The sequence below is a fragment of the Ostrinia furnacalis genome, unplaced genomic scaffold, assembly GCF_004193835.3.
Source record: "Ostrinia furnacalis isolate ACB-3 unplaced genomic scaffold, ASM419383v2 OfSCF5395, whole genome shotgun sequence".
NCBI classification, from domain to species: Eukaryota; Metazoa; Arthropoda; class Insecta; order Lepidoptera; family Crambidae; genus Ostrinia; species Ostrinia furnacalis.
Window position 1 is genome coordinate 415,227 of NW_021135634.1, and position 12,871 is coordinate 428,097.

At 34.1% G+C, this 12,871-nt stretch overlaps 1 protein-coding gene across 1 annotated transcript in view; it reads right to left on the reverse strand.

Moving 5' to 3' along the window:
* The window catches only part of LOC114361039 (roundabout homolog 1), a 53,869-nt gene extending 41,401 nt beyond the window's left edge, over positions 1–12,468 (reverse strand). The window contains exon 1 of the mRNA XM_028315954.1: positions 12,352–12,468. The gene's annotated coding sequence lies outside the window, so the exon portion shown is untranslated. The remainder of the gene's footprint in view (positions 1–12,351) is intronic.
* Between the last annotated feature and the right edge of the window lie 403 nt (positions 12,469–12,871).

Consider the following 12,871-nt stretch of genomic DNA (forward strand, 5'->3'; position numbering starts at 1 on the left):
ACCTGGACAAGGGTTCCTTGTCACTGCGCTCATAAATCGTGTATAACCTTTATTTAGGTAGGTAACACATTAGTCTCAGATTATGTACCATCAAAAATAACAATTGACAATAATACATAGCCAAAAATTTTTGAAAAAATAATAATGTCATAATGTAGTCAAATACACAATTAAGTAGATCATTAATTCGTGTTTCTGAATTCAGTGTTTTCTAAAGCTGTTTTACAATGTTATAGGACGTCGTTTAATCTAGTTTAAACATTAACAAGGCACCATTAAAGCAACTAAGCGTAGCGCTCTACATCCATAGTCTTACGATACCTCGTAAACCTGACCACAGCAGCGTAATTACCCTAAGCATCTGTCTCGCTCACTCGCTAAACATCGGAAAGAGGGGCTGAATACACTCCCTTCTGGACAATTTGCGTGACGTTCCTCTTGCTGTTAATCTAATTGGCGCTTTCACGTTTAGTTGGTTGCCTTGACCTTAGTAAATGCATTTTGCATGTTTCCAGTTGTCGCTTCCCGTTTGAGTTTAGACAATCGTCGTCATTAAGTGATGCTGAAGTTTGGAGCACTCTCCGTCTCGATAGTTTTGGGGAAACTTAGGAGTTAGAGTGTTACCTGATTGCAGGAGTGGTAACGGCAAGCTGACAACTTGACTAGAGTTAGAGACAATACCACACCATTAAGAAATGTTGAACATGACAACAAAATAAAGATACAAAAACTTTGAACAATGGAAAAATGGTAAACTGTAATACTGCGCCAAACCATTCATAGTCAGAAAAAAGCATCCGAATCATAAACAACGGGTATATTAGCACAAAGGAAATGTGCATGGCAGTGCAACAAAATATTACGGCATTAAACATAAAGACGTCTGCTCCCTAACAGGCCAATCTCGTTGCCAAAACCATTATCAGAGCAGCCCAGACCCGGACATTGTTGTTACTCATCGCATGACAGCTCGAATTAACACATCGCCTGATCCTTGCCCCCTAAAGTTACACACGTACGATGAATTACTTCCAAAGTTTTCCCAATAAGGAATACTAGATAATAGAAGGTCGTCAACGTAAACGCTTTTCGTGATTCATCTTGTTCTGGGAGATTTCGTAGATTGTTTTTTTATATGAGACGTTATTAATGGAAATAGTTTTGGATACAAGAAAGTAATATTTTCCCAAAACCATGTTACTACGTATTTGTATCAAAATACGTTTCGTTTAAAATGCTAAAAATGTATGTGCTTTACATTTTAAAAGATTTTTTTACCAATTAGTTTTCTTCATAGCTGGGCACCGTTAATCAAATAGTTAACTTCGTTAATCGTTAAACCGTTAATAAAAAAATTAACTTCGTTAAACGTTAAAACGTTACATATAGCAAGATTTAACGCAAGTTAACGTTAATCGTTAATCCGTTAACACATTATAATAAAATGAAAAAAATAATTGAATGCAAGGTTCAAATAATTTCGAAAGCTTGTATCGCGCATGGAATTTATTCCTCTTTTCGGCCAGACAGTTTTGACAGTTCCAACTCCTTGCCAGACAGTTTTTTTAGGATAGCTGCCAAAGCCACGATGACCTAAACTTCATAATCCACCAACATTCTAACCTATATTGGGAGCATACGCTGACAAACTTTCAGCTTTTATACAGTGTGATGAGTCACCATAAAGTGCACATATGAAAATAGGTCTAACTAGACCTATTTTTATCGACAAAAAAGAGGTAAAATATTTTTGGACATTTTTATAGATTTTTTTTCTTCCAATTACTTCTTGTAAAGAAAATGTAATAACTTTTAAACTAAGAGGTATATCCTGATAAGATAAAAACAGTAATAATGCTAAATAAACAGGCGATACTAAAAAACCTTTAACTAGCCTTTGTTCAAACGATCATTGCAAACGTTGTAATAGGGATAGAAACATGCGATTTTTGGTTTTAAAAAAGTAATGCGATAGAGAATAATACAAAATAATAAAAACCACCTGTTATAGGGGCATTTTTTGGAGAAATTTATCAAATAACAAAAAAAAACACGAATTTAAAAACAGATTTTTTTCAAAAAGTATAAATTTTTATTATTTGTTGGCATTTCCTGGGTATTTTATGTATTTTTTTAGTATCGCCTGTTATTTAGCATTATTACTGTTTTTATTTTATCAGGAATACCTACCTCTTAGTTTAAACGTTATTACGTTTTCTTTACAAGCAGTAATTGTAAGAAAAAAAATCTATAAAACTTAAAAAAAAATCTCAAAAAAATTTTGACCTCTTTTTTGTCGATAAAAATAAGTCTAGTTTCACCTATTTTCATATGTAAACTTTATCGTGACTCACACTGTATAATGGCGTTGGTCTGGCGTTCACCAGCTCTTAGTCTATAGTATCTTAATCTCAGAGCCTTGGTTCAATTACAATACAATTTAGCATCAATGTGCACGAAAAGACAAATTCAACAAACCCAAACTCGATGCGATTCCGCCGTTTCATTTAGGAGTTCCTATGGCCGCCTCCTGACTCATTAGACCAGCTCAATGGTACCACAACATTGCATTTTCATCGTACTTACATAAGTATACCAAATTGCAGCTCAATCGGTTGAGGAGAACTGGTTTAAATTCAGTTGCAAGATTTGTCCCACACATACTAACAAGTGAAGTCAATAATAAGCTATTGTAAATAAATAAAAAATAGCATTTTTATACCGTTTCTTTCTGGTTACAAAAACTGTTGTTTTGGGTTCTGGAAGTTCTGGAAGCCCGAACGTACTTGTCAGAACGCGTTTTTCTAGTGTTTTTCAGCGTGCAGGCTGTATCTTTTTGGTAATACCTAGTAGGTACTGGATTAACGATTAACGGACTTAGAATAATTTAACGGAAGTTAACGAGTCCGTTAACATTTTTTTAAGTTAACTTAAAAGTTAATCCGTTAATAGAATGTTAACTTCGTTAATTAACGATTAACGGATTAACGAGTTAATGCCCAGCTATGGTTTTCTTCTTACAAGTGCTTCAGTCTTGGTGTTCTTTCATTCTCCATTTAATTATCGTTTTATGTAGGTACATGCATTTGATGGTCTTATTATTTCATTAAAATCAAATATAGGGATGTATGTATTTTAAAAATTGTGCAAACATTTCCCGTTTCAATCCTCTTTTCCCCTTACCCAACCGATGGGAAGGAAGGACAAGATGTTTTCTTCCCAATTACTTCGGGTCAGACAATCGGAATATGGCCTTGTCATCCATCATGTCTTGCGTGCCATACACCCGGGCTCACCCGGGCTAATCTGAACGGTTTCGCGAGCCCCATTCTCCTGACGACGAGATTTCGTGAGGCCTGAAAGTGAATGTTGCCGACGTAAGCTGAGATGCTGGAGTTCACACGTTGCGATTAGTCGGATCGTTAGCATCAAGTCTGTAGTGGTGAACTTTTTTCGGACTGAAATAGCTTCGGCAACTTTTCCAGCTTTCCCGGTCAATACATCACCAAAGGGAGTTCTCAACCTCAACATTTAAGGAATAATGGATGGATTATCTTTTTTTATAAAATAGATTTTACATTTCAATACATTTTATGAATATAACAAAAAGTCCAGTCATTATTTAAACTTTATTGAGTGGATAATGTCTGCACATTACAGTTTTGCGGCCAGCTAGTAAATAAAGTTGGTACATCAACGTGCTCGTAAACATTTTACATGTGCATTATTACTACCGAAATACAGACATATTTATTTGCGTTCTACATTCAGGCGAATTTCGCATTTACTACTACCTAGATACATGAATTCGACACTGAAATCGATTATAACTGAAATATCGTTTCAGTAATTGATTGCCGATTAATTGTAGCGAGTGATGTAACCTCGAAGAATTCTTTGATTTCGTTTTCGCGTACATCGCAACGTGTAAATGGGACTTTTGAAAATTTTGGTATAGCGTGCAAAGGGCTGAGCAGACACACACGCGAACTCGTCGGGTGGCGAAATGGAGAAAATCGAGCTTGTAATTTAGTAGCACGCTTCAATAATGTAGGAATGGAACGCGATTTATTTGCTTCTTAAATATGCCTTCCGTAAATAGGTATTCTCATTTCATATTCCAATGATTTTCGTAACGTTTTATTGTGTTACTGGATTGTGGCTTAAGTAACCAGCCACTTTAAAACAATATAATTAAATTATTTATAAATAATTATAGTCATTTCTAAAATGTTTTCTAGATAGGCGTATAATATACGCGTATATATATATTATATACATTTGTTCAATGAAAATTGAAAAATACTTATTACGTATGCATACCGTAAAGGTAAAGCTAACAGCAGCTATATCAACTTATTGATACCTTTTTCCTAGATTTAGAATGATCATGAAGTACCTACCTACACTTTTTTTTGTAAAATGGTTTCACTGGATATTATAACATTAAAAGAAATTGGCAAGTTTGTGTGATAACCAATTAGTATACCTAAAGCTTTATTAGGTAGATAAGTGGATTATTGTGCATGCTTAATTTCGTAACCAATTTATTACTATTGCCGTAAGCTTACATTTTCATTACCAGCTCTTATTGCGCTGGTAGCTTAAGGCGATTACATGGCCGAACGACCTTGAGCATTAGAGCGAGACAACGCGCCTCCCACCGCGCGCCCGCGCTTCTGCCCGATATCAAAGAGCGCTCAGAATACAGATGCGAAGCGCTGCCAATTCTAACATAACTGCCTACGGGAATGTCGACTCGATTTTAATTTACGCAGATCGAAAAGAATTGCGATGCTTATTTTGTGTTTCAAAACAGAATAAAAAAAACATATTTTACAGAATAATAATAATTCTCGTCAGCATAATTTTCAAACTGAAACAAAATTGAAATATAATGATTATATTTCAATTAGTACATCATTACACTTCAATAAATACCTTAACTGTATGAAAAATAAACAGTTATTTCCTCCTGTAAAGTTTGTTCAAAGGGACATAAGCAGTTTGAAAGTTAGGCTGACGATATTCGTGTGTCTTAGTGGGCTTCTAAACAGTTTTTAAGTGTGTTTATGAGTACCTACCTAAATGTAAATGTCTGTCTGAGCAGGTATTAAAATATTTTTGATCATTAAATACAATTTTAGATTTTACTTTCTCTGTTATTTTTTTTTGTTATTATAATTAGAGATGAAACGGATAGTTGTTTGGCCGGATACCGGATACCGGATATCCGGCCAGCTGCTAGGCCGGATAGCCGGATATCCGGCGGCCGGATAGTTGGCCCATTGTCTCGTTGCATGTCGTGACGAGTATAGCGCCGCACAGGTGCTTCGAACGCGATCAGTGGGTCTATTAGTAGACTAGACTAGTCACACTTTTCGAAAATCGAATCCGAGGGGGCAGATCAATTCAATTTCGGTTACAATCGTGAGTGTGTGATTGAATAGTAACATTAAATTAATTGCATCATGTCATCAGACCATCTGCATCAGTGAAAAAAAATCTCCCATTTTATTTGGCAAATTTCGACATTAACAGATATTTACTAAAGTACGGCCAACGAGAAGCGATACCAAATGTAAACAAACCCAATGTCATGGTCATTTGGAATAGCAGGGGTGCATAACTTTTAAATAGATTATATATTTTTGTAGACAATATAATTTTAAAAAATATCTGCCAAACCATAAAAATAGATGTTTTATCGAATTTTATTTTTGTTATAATATATAAATTTGAATTATTGTATAATGTAGATTTAAATTAAATAACAAGAATAATAATAACATTTTTGCCTCACAGTGTGCCCGGTGTATGGCAACAGGCCTACCCCTTTTTCATAGAGACTTAAATATATCGGAATGATAAAATATATAAATAAATATCTTTCGACAATTTCACACAGTGCTATCTAGCCCCAAGGTAAGCAATTAATATGCTTGTGTTATGGGTGCTAGTTTAACGGATATACTACATATATATTTTTTAAATACATACATATTATACATAGTAACACCCAGACCCGTCACAGAAATTAAAATTCATCATTTCAATTTCTGCCCGGCCGGGAATCGAACCCGGGACCTCTCGGCATAGTAGTGCGTTTTAGAACCACTACACCAAACGGCCGACAAAAAATAAGAACCGACAAGTAACAGATTCGCCCTCGTGAATTGCAACAACTATGTGTACTAAAATGGATGTCCGAATGTTGACGAACCCGTCTAACTTTGACATATTTTGGCGGGAGAACGAGACATTACGACAAACACACAAGATGGGAAGAGACAGATAGATTGTCAATTCGACCTTTTGTATTGCTGCCAGTTGGCCGTACTTTATTTATGTATTCGTCATTAGAGTGAATAGCCCAGAAAAAGAAATTAGTTTTGAACAGCCTTAATATGGCTTTTTGTCACTTTTTGGACTTTAAATAAAAGCCGTCATTATTGTAAGCTATTTAATTGATATTTACCTCAAAGATGAATGTATTTCATTTTATTAATAGGAAATTGTCGTAGGTTTTTAATATCCGGTATCCGGCCGGATAGTGAGTTACTATCCGGTATCCGGCCGGATAGTAAATTTAGGCCGGATATCCGGCCTACCGGATAGTTACCGGATATCCGTTTCATCTCTAATTATAATCCTGATAGTTATGATGAAATATGAGATTTTATTAAATTTTCGCGTTCTATTTCAACTAAAATAAATAAACATGGATTGAGCGAAATTTTATATGAGTTCAAATTCAAATTCAAATTCAAATTCAAAATTATTTATTGTGAAACATAGGTGTTTACAGATAAAAATATTACATTGTGATAGTCTCACTATGTTTCGCCTGGTTGGCATACAATAATATAAGTGATTAATAAATCAATGAATAAATTAATAATTCACATGCATTAATGACACAAAACACTTGATTGCTTATTAAGTAGTCAAAACTATAAGTCACTAGTCGTCGTAATATTACAATGTCAATTCAATATTAAAAATTCAAAAATAGTAATTAAAATGTCATAAAAAATTACTTATTATTATTTTAGTTTGTGTCGTGTGTGTTTGTTTTAGAAACATTTAATTTCAAATTTAAAGTTTATCTGTCATAAATTCATTAACACTATAATAGCTTTTCTCTGCAAGAAGACTTTTCAGTTTTAGCTTAAATAAGTTTATATTGAGTTCCCTTAATGTCTTCGGAATTTTATTGAATATTGCGGGTATCATACAAAACACACTTTTACGCATAAGCGCAGTATTGCAACTACGAACAACCAATCTATTGTCCCGGCGTGTCCGGTTATTAATATCTGACATATTTTGAAACATTGCAGGATTAGATCTAACAAACATCGCTATCTCTAGTATATATAATGATGGTAACGTTAGTATTTTAAATTTTTGGAAAAATGGCTTGCAACTTTCCGTCGGTTCTATCCCGAAAATTGCTCTGATGCACCTTTTTTGGATTTTAANTGCCGAATAAAAAAATAGGTTTAGGTAAAATTTCAGAAAATAATAAATAAATCATAAATATCAATAAAAAAAGTAGCTCATTTAGGGTCAAATGGGCGAACTTGTATTCAATATGACCTTACTTACGAAGTTTGTCTAACATTCTACCAAACACCTGTATATTTTATATTATTATCAGGGATAGAAATAGGTGGTATCTATTTAACTAACCTTATTCGCGACGAGACGATTGAGTTAGATGAATCGAAAATTCCCTAGGAGTAATTCCGATTTTTTGTGGGGACGAATGAGATAAAAAAACTCATACCTACCAAAACCAATGGACCAACGGGGTACCTTGTAAATTACCAATCGAAACGCAAAATGCACAAAAGTGATGTGATTGTTTCCAAGAAATTAATAAAATACATTTTTGCTAATTACACAATTTAAATAATCCTTTGTAGGTATTTTTTGTTGTCTTGTGATTTCCTTTACATGTGCGTTGTTTTATTATTATTACCTACTAATACATAAGAAAAAAATATATCTCGTCTCGAAGTGTATATTAATCTAGAATAAATAGATATAATCAGACAAATCTAGAAAAAAAATGATTTAGCATCTTGTGTACCTAGGTATTTAAATTATTTTAAAATGTTTATATTAATGCCTATACTTATTTAAAATGACGTACTCAGATCACTAATTCAGCCGCCGAACTACTATGAGTATACCGAGTGTACCATCTGCGCTATAAATTCTTTATAGAAAAACAAAGGAGCGGAGCGGGCCGACATGCGACACAGCCTCCCCGTGCGAACGCTAGTGAAAGACTGAGCTCCCGCTATCGCGCGGCCCGCGCGTGGTAATTACAGGGTATTTTGAATGTATGACACGTAATACATGATTTTTGAAAAAAAATGAACAACAATTTTTTAGACCATAAAATTTTCTATCATTTGGTGAAAGAATCATTAAAATCGCTTCAGCAGTTTAGGAGTAGTAGGAAATTTCTTTGGTGAAATTAGAAGAAAGTTAAGATTTTTTTTTGTCAAAACTAATAGTTGTAACGAAAAAAACGAACAACAATTTTTTAGTTTAAGATATTATACATCTCACACATATTTTTTTTTCTTGTTTGGATCATCCATTTAGGAGGAGTAGGGATTCAAAGAGAGGTCTATTTTGCAGTTTTGCCTCACCTATCGCCTTAATAGACGGAATATTAATAGAGCATTTTAAATATGGCATCTCCACGCAATAAATTACTCGAAAAATAATGTTATTCAACGTCTAGCCAATTTACTAAAAGACTCGCTTTCATCATAGTGTCCGTGTCGTTACGGTTTCCTTATAGGTTAATAATACTCATTTTACGGCGTGAGCTTTCCCCCGTTGCTATAATAAACTATAAAATGGGGGAATAGAGTTTATTTTAGAAGGCACAGCGATTTAGTCAAAGTATCATTTCGAGTTGAGCACGTCCATTTCTTTCGCCGCCCATAATAATGTTTGGCGATTTATCAAATTGCAATTTCGTAATAGATACCCGCTTGATGTGACAGAAGATAAAATGTATAGATTGTTCATATTATTCAGCCCAAATTGAAACTCCGGCGAGGACAATTGTTTGTGTTCCCATGTGGGATGAATATTCCCGCAAACGTCGCTTTTGTTAAGTCCTTATTTATGAATGCATGTAATTATCGCGTTAAAATAAAACACACACTTTACGTAAATTATCGGTATGTAAATGAAAAAATCCGTCTTATGTTTTCATCAGTAGGTATAAACCAATTATTTACCTTATTTTTTTGTTATGTTGGTTCGAAAGTTATATTGAATTTGTTTACTGAATAGAACCGCGGTTCTTTCTATTTCAGGATAACGCAATTTTTCGGGTCGTGTGTAGTGTGCTAAAGCTTTTTTTTTTAATATGACTTGGCAATTAAGTTACAAAATAAAATATGATATTTAAATAAAATGTTGATTATTTCGTTTGAATTATTTTTTATAACCTTATGATTCTAATCTGAGTCATACAATAATTCTAAGATGTAGATTGGATTGGACAAGAGCAAATATGCGGCGGACGTAGGCCGTCACTATTTACGTACAGCCTTTGTTGCACTCGCCTTTGTAACGCCTCCTGCTATCTGTTTTATCGTTCCTGCTTTGTATTTTCGACCAGCATAAATCTCCTACTCATTTCCTATTCATCTGCTTTAAATTCAAAACCATAAAGTTTAATTTTCCATACCCCACTTTTTATTGCGGCATCCGTTATTGGTATAGTTGTAACAGCGGTATCACAGATGACAATAGAATTAAATGACTTTATTCCTGACATTTTACTTTTTATTTTTGACATGTCGGAACAGGCGTTGGTGTAATTTATGTTCCTTTTTTGAAATTCCGTGTTCTGGTGTTGGTACAAGTGGTTTAGGTGAGGGCAAAGAAAACACAAAGTGCGTACTGTGTTAGAAAAACATTCGTTTTGAAGATGACCTGTTATTGTTTGGCCGTACAAAAATAACAAGCCGCTTACCCACCCCATGGATATTGAAATTGTCGGATCTATTTGATTAGGTCGTTTCGTATGATATTCTTAGAAACGGTCTGACAGAAACCCAAAGGAAATAATATTCCTCGATGTTATAATAGGCTTTGAAGATCTTTGCGCAAGCTGGGAACAATTATTGATTTAGCTAAATTTAGTATTTGCTTTGGAAAGAAAGGATTTTAATAAGGGTTAAAATATACAGGGTGTACAGACAGATAGGCAAAAATATACACTGTGAACTCATTTTCTCGAATTATTAAACATTTCCCGGAAGTGAAACTGGAACGCTCTTCGTACTTCCTGGAGGATATTTTACTGATTTTCTCTTCTAAAGCATGATACGAACTTGCTGCTTAATTTTTCATGAGCATGTTTTATATTGAAGATTGAAGTTAGTATTTATAATAATGGCACATAAAAAAATCAATTGTACGTAATATAATAATATGCCAGCCAACTATAGCAGTTAATTTTATCGAGTTAAATAATTATCATGTTGCATTGTATAAAAATAAAATTTTTTTAAAAGGCTTATTATGGGGAAATAATAAAATTATTATTGTTGTGTGGATTGTTAAGTGGATAGTTAATTTTATTTCACATAAAAAAGCTTTAAACATTTTCCAATTAGAAAATATTTCCTGCGTAAAGGTCTCTAATAAGAATATTTTTATTTGCCTAATGCATGGTCCGGTCTTGTGGAAATCCTTGGTCGAGGCCTTTGTCCAGCAGTGGACGTCTTTCGAACGAACGAATGCATGTACAGTCGCGGAATGAAAAGGTTCGTCACCTTAGTGTCGGTTTTCGCTTGCACTAGGTACTGTAAGAGTCAAACCTGCCAACATAACCGTGCAAGAAACAGTGCTGCTAACATTTAAATAAATATGACGTTTGCTAACGAATAAGGTTTTGCTTGTTTATTTTTCTATCCCATCCCATCAGTGCAATGTTACAAAATGTAGTTTTTTTAATTTAATAGATAATGGCAGGTTGAACCAACAAGAAGGTTTTAGTTTTTCAATCATAATCTTCTTGACAATTTAAATCGTCAAACAACTTTGATCTGAATAATTTTGAACTTTACCGACGAACAGTTAAAGATTATTTTCTCTAACTCGAGATTATTCTGTAACATAGTTTCAAAAGGTAATATGTGCTCGCGATTCGTTGAGGGAATCAATTTGAAAACTGACGAACCTTTTCTTTCCGCGACTGTACACAAAACATAACGGCTCACTATAATTGATTATTCTTGACATAAGCAGCTTTTAAATTTTGTAAGCTCAGATTTTATACCAATTAGTATACCCCAAACCACTATCGAACATAGATACCTACTGTGAGTTTTCTTAGTACAGGTACTTCCGGTATTCTAATAGAACTTTTCAAAAATGTTTAATTTAATTAAGAAACTAATGCCCGTTTTCACCGTCAATCCCTAATCTTTAAGTGACCCCTATGGTAACACATAACAGGAATTTTGTTTTCATAGGGGTCACTTAAAATTTAGGGATTGATGTTTGAAACGGGCCTACAGTACCTAGTAATCCTTGTCTTGTTTTTCCTTGTCTATTATTTTTGGCACTATTTAGCAAAGGGGTAAGATAGCTTAAGCTTCGTCACAATTTTTTTACTAATTAATTCTAAGTGGAATTAATTAGTATCGGTATATGGTTAATGATTTTTTAACGTTATTACCAAACCCAACTAATTAAATAGTAATAAATGCTCGGAACTTAATTATTTTTTGTTACGAAATAAATAATAAATAGTCTTTATTTTCTCATCACAAACATTACAATGACACAAGTTATTAAGCACATTACAAATTCATAAAACACAGTTGTTTGTGTGAGACTGATGCCTGTGATAGGTATTTGCATACCTGTAGTACAGGTCATCAGGCTCCCACCACCCCAGATATTGGCACAATTTAGAAATGAAAAATCTGGATTTTTTAATAAACTGCCATAACCTCAATAAAATGAATGTAAAATTTATTATCAGGTTAATGTAGATTATGATTATGAATTTGTAGTATGAGTACCAAATATCGTTATTGTACCGGAAGAGATTACGCTGCGTGGGCCCCATATGACCAGAGAGAAGGGGTAGGGGGATGATTATTATTAATTTTACAAATATTTATGAAAACTTAATAATCGCTGTTAAAATTAATCATTTGAAGATCAAGACAGCATTTGATAATTAAATAGCAAAATCGTAAAAATTAAAATTATGCCTATTTCATATTGAAAAACAATAGGAATTAATTTCCGAAAATCCAACAAGATTAAATTTAATAAGCATGAAACACCTACCTCACAAATCCATGTCCACAATCAAGTCCAAACACTTTAAGTTAATACCACAACACTCGAAAACACCGGTACACTCGTACCTTACGAGTCGCGACGAAGTAGGGCGCCGCCCTACACAACAGGCCTCCACAGCGACCGAGCTTAAACTGAGGGGGGTCGCAAACTCTACCAGGCTCCATCCAGACGCGCGCATCCCTTACAACCTCAAACAAACCAAAATAAACCATAAAATGTACACCTGAAAGTACACTTTTCAGTACCCAACAACTTTCAGGGGAAACTTAAGCTATATATGTAAGTAAACCTTCATACGTTACGGGTGCAATATCGAAAGCAGGTAAGAAATGTTTCACATCGCTCCAACTAAGGAGGGTATAATGACACGCAATAAAACTTAGGCCAGCTGTTTTCAGCCACTTGTGGAAATGTATATGCCCCGATATGAATATGGGACGCAATTTGTTACAGGAATAACGGTAATCACGAGGTTGATGCATTAAAGGCGGGGGCATTAAGGGAA